Here is a 7,509-nt window from a genome sequence, read left to right as displayed (position 1 = left end):
CTGGGACTCTAATTAGGCAGCGCTCACACACCCAATGCATGGACACTGCATTGACACTGCCCGAGGTGGAGTGTGACCAACCAGACGTGGCCAAGTCATCTCCAGTCGAAGCAAGATTGTACCTCCCGTGAAGGCCCTTCGCCCGGACTGCCTGGCCAGTGGTTCGCCGTGTTGCAATCCATCATGCTTCGGGAAGACTTACCTTTATTGCACCATCCATCGCTGTGCTGTGGGACACTTACCTTGAAGAATCCTGACATCTCCAATGCCGTGCCTGTCCTGGGAGCATGAGTATGCAAGTGTGAGTGTGACCTGCCTCCCCCCCCCTTTGAGCTTAGCTATCAGTATAATGAAAGTGTTGCTTTCTGCCAAACTCTGGTGGGTCATTAGTCCTCCCTAAGCTTACTAGCTGGCCCAATTTTGGATAACACGTGTCACTGGGCACAGCCCCACTGACATCACAGGGCCAGAGCCCTAGCCGGTGTCACCGGGCACAGCCCCACTGACATCACAGGGCCAGACCCCCAGCCGGTGTCACCGGGCACAGCCTCACTGACATCACAGGGCCAGACGCCCAGCCGGTGTCACCGGGCACGGCCCCACTGACATCACAGGGCCAGCCCCAAACCTCCTCCCCCTGCTGGCAATCCCTGGGGTGGTCGGCGGAGCATGTTGTCCACGTGCACACAGATCCTCGAGGTTAGACAAGGCCATCCCGTTACCGTCCCCAAGGAGCCATTCCGTCACATTTCCACACAGAGCAGTGTCGGTGTGTGTACAGTGCCCTCTTCCCAGCCCTACCTGCCAGCCTCCTTTACGAGACACAGGGCATGGACCGCACAGGGGAGGAAACAATGGAACCGATGCGGGAGCTGGCCGCAGCCAGGACTTCCGTTCCACAGGAAATTCTGACAGTTCAAAAAGGTTTTGTTCCGAATTGCAGTGAAAACCAGAAAAGGTGAAATTTCCCGTGACAGCACACGGGATCTGTGGGGGGGTGGGACAGGGGGAGGATGGGAACCAGGGCAGGGCCCAGCTGTTTGGTCTATGTTTATCCAGCACCTAACGCAGTGGGGCCCTGGGCCCGTTGTAGGGCTCCAAGGTTCTGCTGCAACACACACCACAAATAATTAATACATGTTAAATAATATTTAGTATGTGCATTGCACCAGGCACTGTACAAACACAGGACAGGCAGATGGTCTCTGCCTCAAAGAGCTTCCAATCCAAAGGGTCTATGTCTAATATTTTAGTGCTAGCTCAGGAGACCAGGCATCCAGGATTCCTGGGTTCAGTTCCCAGCTGTACCGCTCACTTGCTGTGTGACTTTGGCTTAAGCCTCTGTGCCTTCTGTAAAATGGGAGCTTCATACCTAGCTAGCTAACCGGGCTGTAGCTATGCATCTACCACTCTGAAGTCTCACATACTGGGCAAAATTAATCTCTAGAATAAATCCACTGGGGATTAATTTGGCTCACTGAGTTAATACCCTCCTGAAAATGCCCCTATGGGGTATGAAGGGCAGGTAACAATAGGAATTGGGGCAGGTGACATGAGCTATTTTTGCACCTGAGATGCACAACAGGTTGCAAGCCCACTGTGGAAATCCCCATCCTCTACTGCAGAACCACCCAGGGCCTGGACTGCTAAATTCCCAGAGAGGATGGATGGCCTGGTGGTTAGGGCTCTAACCTGGGGCATGAGAGACCTACATTCGATGCCCTGCTCTGCCACAGACTTCCTGTGTGACCGTGGGCAAGTCACTTAGTCCCCCTGTGCCTCAGTTCCCCATCAGTGCTGTTAATAGAGAGGAACAGCCCTGCGCTCCCCCACAGAGGTGCTGTGAGGATAAATACCCCAGAGGTTGGGAGGTGCTCAGATACCACGGCAATAGAGGCCTTAGACAGATAAGCTCCCTCTGTGTCCTGACCCTGAGATGTCCCATTGCACTATGGCTGCCAGAGAAAGCTGGTTTCAGAGTAACAGCCGTGTTAGTCTGTATCTGCAAAAAGAAGAACAGGAGTACTTGTGGCACCTTAGAGACTAACAAATTTATTAGAGCATAAGCTTTCGTGGACTACAGCCCACTTCTTTGGATATGCATATCGGATGAGAAAGCTGCTTTCTGCTGTCGGGGGGGGGGGGGGGGGGGGGAAGGGCTGTATCACTGAACTTGGGAAGATAAGAGCCTATTGTAGGCAGCAACTTTGGAGGAGGCCCTTGGTTGGTTCCCAGGGGGGCTAGGTCACCACTGAAAGCTCCCTGCTGCCATGCACTAAAACCTGGCTAGGAAAGTGAAGACCCCCACTGCTCTGCCATGCCTAGTGGGCAGCCCTGGCTTTGCGCCTGCCCCTTGGCATGGGTGCCACGCACACCACAGTGCACAGCCTTCTACTCCCTGCTGGCAGCATTTCTCACAGCCACGGGGAAGAATCTGCATTCCTCCCTGTCAGGCTTTTAAATAGCACCCTGCTGTCTCTCGCTCGCCGAGGTGTTAGCATTCGTCCCAGGCCACGGGCTGCCAACCCACAGGGAATCGGGTGGGAGGGAGAGGCACGTGTCCAAAGCTGTTCCAGGTCTAGTTCGCAGAATTAAAGACACATGTCCCAGGAGGGATGTGGGGGGGGGAGGCTGAGGCAGTATGGAATAGGACATATCTGCTGGGGGGTGGGGGGAGAGGGTTGGGTTGGGGGGATTGGGGTGAAACCAGCCAGCCAGCACACTCAGTTCCAACCGTGCTGCACTCCCCACCCCCAGGTGGTGCTTAGCCAGTATTCCCAGCCCCTCTTGGGCCAGGAGCAAAGCGCCTCGTGGGGGTCAAGGGCAACTACCGTTGGAAGCAGTGAGCAGGGCAGATGGGCTCCATAAAAGAGCCCTGTCATGTCCTCCTGAGTCCTTGCTGTGACCTGGGGCCAGAGCAGGGATGCCCCAGTGGATCTATCACTCTACAGTGCAGGTCAGCCAAGGCGCTGTTGATGGAGACATCCCAAGCCTCCTGCCCTCTAGGGCACAGACCATCTCTTCCCTGATGTCTCTGCCTGAGGGGTGGCCCTGGGGCTGTGTTATAGTAATTCCTCATTGTGCCCAGTAGCATCTGGGATGGGAGTGTTTGGAGGGATTCTCTGGGCAGCCTGTGACACAAGCCAACAAAAGACAGGAAATTCAGCATTAAGGCCCCCAGCTGCCCACCTATCCTTAACCCCCCATGGCTCTGTGAGCATTTCACACAGGTTTGAGCTAAGGGCACAGCATGTGTACATGTAGTTTGACACAGTTGTTAACCACTTGTGTGCTGCCAAGCACACCAGGGATGCAGGAGCCTCATGCAGGTGCCCCCATATCTCCTGGACACCATGCATCTCTGGAACGTCTGTGCTTCAGAACAACATCACCGCAGCCCACTACTGCCCAGCAACTCCTGGATAATTCAGCAGGGAAAGGGTTAATGGATGTTTCTTACCCAAATGTCCCAGAGACACGAACCACCTGGGAAGCAAAAAAAGCCCCAACAACCTCTATTTAACTAACAAGGCTGGGATGTTCAGTCTAAGGGGTGAGGTGCCCAAACCCCACTGAAATTCAATGGAAATTAGACACCCAGGAGAGAGGAAGGATGTTCCAGTGGTGGGGGCCCTAGCCTAGGCACCAGAAGATCTGGGTTCCAGTTCCTCCTCTGCCACAGACTTGGTGTGCGATGTTGGGCAAGACACACAGACTCTCTGGGCCTGAGTGCCCTACCTGCTTTCCTCCCTCACATGGGTGTAGAGGACAAATGGACTGAGAGATTCTCAGATGCTATGGTAATGGGTGCTATTAGCAGCCTCTCAGACAGAAATTCCATAGGCTCCAGCCTCCTCACAAAGAGCTACTTCCATTGAGGTCCATTGCCTTGCCTCAGGCCTTGTGCACCGGAAGTGTGAATTGTATCTAACAATCGGCTGGGGGTGTTTTGAAGTGAATAACATTCTCTGTGTGACAGCCATACTACAAAACACCTTTGAATCATGGGCATCCTGTTTTCTGTGGGCTCTGACACTGGCTGAACAGTCAGAGAGAGAAAACATTCCTAGTACATCTGTTAGTCTTTAAGGTGCCACCAGACTCTTTGTTGTTTTTGTAGATACAGACTAACACGGCTACCCCCTGATACTAGTACAGCTGGTGCACTCAGTATATGATCATACGATTAACTAAGCCTCCCAACCCCTCAGCGTGGTAGGGTAATATTAGCTTCATTTGATAGATAGGGAAACTAAGGCAGAAATGTTAAATGACTTTACCAAGAAGTCAGTATAAGACCCAGGACTAGCTTAGGACTTCCCAGCCCCGGGTCTACACTACCGGACCAACCCTCTTCTTTAGGTGTGGAGGGTGTTTTGTCTAGACTGGAGGTCAGACGGAAGATTAGAAGCCGGGGGTCAGGACTCCTGGGTTCTATTCCTATTCTGCCACTGACTCACCAGGTTTACTGCTCCAAGCCTTTTTCTCCATCTATAACATGGGATAATAAAAATATACCTACCACTCAGGAGGGGTTTTTCGTTAATGCCATTATGGTATTTTGAGATCTTCAGATGAAAGTCACTGTTGAAATACAAAGTATTATTATTGCTCTTATGCTTTTAATGAGCCTGTGAGCAGTCCAGCACTGTCCTGAGCATCTCAGATCCGCATATTAGGTCTTGCTCCCCTTTATGTCCACTGTCACCATAATAGTGTCACTTGGGACTAATGATCTTCATGCTCAATATATCCCTGAATCCATAATGTCTGGTCACTTTGGCAAAAAACCAGCCTAGAAAGTTGGGGAACCAACCCAAACACAGCCTTGATGTTTCATCCAGCCCAAAGGCGAGCAATCAGTTCAGGTCCTTGGAACATATGAGAGCTCTTATTAGCAATCAGCGTTTTATGTGTGCGGATGATTGCCAGATCTCTGTGACCCATCATCATCTCCTTCGTTATTATTCATATTGCAGTAGCACCGAAAGCCCCAGCTGAGATGGAATGGAGCCCTGGAATCCACTCCCTACCAACTAGCCTTCAGTTCCGGCTGGCATTTTGCAGGCTGCTCCTTCCCATAAATGCATGCCCCTTTTCCGGTGGGTAAGCTGGCAAGGGGCTGTTAGACACATCTTCTCCTCTCTGTGCTCCTCATGTTTGCTATTGAGGGGCCTTGCATAAGCCTCCTGAGACATCTGCTATTGAATCTGTCAGTATGCTGCAGCATTGCCTTCATGAGCACCATATGCTCTGCTTTCTACAGCAAGGTTGACAGAACACAAGCTTCATCGCTCCAGATTTTGATCTGGAGGGAGATTTCCTTAGGCCAAATTTTCTGCAGTTGGCTGAATGCACCTTTGGCCTCTGCTGAACAAACTGGGTCTATACACAGTCCTCTGTGTGATCTATGGAGATCGCCTTCCCCCAGCATGATGGCACTTCACAGTGCAGAGCGTGACTTCAGAGCTTTTCAGCAACAATTTGCTACCAACAGCCATAAGATGCAAAATGTTCTTGTTTTTCTCTCTCTAGCAATGTCACTAGCTTTGTTTCCAATAAAAAGTCATGGATAAAAATGAGACTCTCTATTTTTATCTTGATTTTTTCTTCTTGGATTTATTTTTATGTGGCAACTTCAGTATTAAGAGACTAGTGCTCAAAATTTTACACTTATTCAGCTTCTAGATAGACATCACTTAATTTCTGGACACTGGCTAAATGCATCCTAGCCCAAAAGAAGTAGTAATCCAGAGGAAAAACAGCGAGTATCGTTTTTACCCAAGGCTATGTCATTTCCTAGATCTAAATCCTACTTGGAATAGTCTGCATAAACCAAGCGCTGTTAACAAACAGGGAGCTGCCAGATTGACAATCTGACGAGAGCCAGTAGGGCTCAGGGAATAAATCTCCCATTTGCAGACACCTGAAAACAGGGGGTTCCAAACTGCTTCAAGGTACATTGTAATTGTTTAAAAATGTAACAGTCTCCAATATTCAATTAACCCAAACTTATTTTCAAAGAATATCAGGATTTACTGTGCAACAACTTAGAATCGCTCTCTTCCTGTGCATTCAAGTGGGAGCTGGAGTCCGTGACTCCTGCTCCACTTTTCCAGCCTGGAGCGCCTGCCGGGAAGTATCAGTAAAATGATACTATTCACTGAGAGAACTGATCACAGTTATGGGGATCATGAAAGGCAGTCAGGGATTGCTAGAAACTCTATCAAAAATGTACTTCTTATACGACGGGCCTGATTCTCCTGTCACACCTGCTTTATACTCATGTAACTCCATTGGCTCTGATTTATTCTTGCATAACGGAAAGGAGAATCAGATCATATTCCTATCTAGAAAATATATAATTAACTATGCAAGGTATTCTTTAATCCCTGTAATTTTCCTTCACGTTTCAGAGTGATGCATTCTGCCTTCAATGGTTTGCTGCTTTCTCGTTGCTCTGTATGAACTCTCTCTCATAAATTCAAAAACATTAGCAAACTCAAGCTCTACATAATTTCATCCTCACCCATTACAATTTTACATTCAAACAACAAACACCTTTGTCCAAACCATGGGACCAGCCATGGGTGCTAGGATGGCTCCCCCACATGCCAACTTCTTCATAGGCCTCCCTGAAGAAGAATTTCTGGACGAATGCACAATGAAACAAATGATATACCTGAGATACACTGATGATATTTTCATCCTCTGGACAGATGACTTCAACTCCCTCATAAATTTCCACCACAACTTAAACAACCACCACTCATCCATTTAACTCTCTCTGGAAAACTCCCAAACTAGCATCAACTTCCTGGACACCATAATCAGCTTCAACAAAGGAACCCTACAGACAATGATATTAATGGATCCAGTAACCACCCTAAACACACCAAGAAATCTGTTATCTACAGCCAGGCACTCAGATACTACAGAATATGCTCCGAGGAGAAAGTGTGGGATATACACCTTAGTGCATTCAAAAGTGCCTTCACCAAACAAGGACACTCCACCAGAGGAGTACATCACATCATGGAACGGGCCACCCAAATACCCCAAGAGAACCTGCTTCAATACAGAAATAAAACCCCATCTGACCTCAGCCCTACTTGTCACCTACCACACTGAACCCATATGGAGTATTATCAAACAACTACAGCCCATACATACTCAGTGAGTACCCCATCCTGAAAGAAATCTTTCCTGAACCCCCTCTTATGGCCTTCAAATAACCCCCCAATCTTATCATCAGAAGCAGTCTCCCCACAGACCAGGACACACCAACTCAAAGCAGCACCAGACTCTGCCAGAACAACAGATGCAAAACCTGCAGACATCTCCACTGTTACAATGATCAACACCCCCCACAGCGTATCTTACAAGATCCCTCATCCCCAGGTCCTATACCTGCCTCTCACAACATGGGGTGTACCTTTTCCAGTGCACTAAATGCCCCAATAACAACTGTGTAGGTGAAACAAGACAATCACAACACTTTCAAATGAA

Source organism: Malaclemys terrapin, chromosome 13 (genome assembly GCF_027887155.1).
Source record: "Malaclemys terrapin pileata isolate rMalTer1 chromosome 13, rMalTer1.hap1, whole genome shotgun sequence".
NCBI lineage: Eukaryota > Metazoa > Chordata > Testudines > Emydidae > Malaclemys > Malaclemys terrapin.
This window is presented reverse-complemented; position numbering follows the sequence as displayed.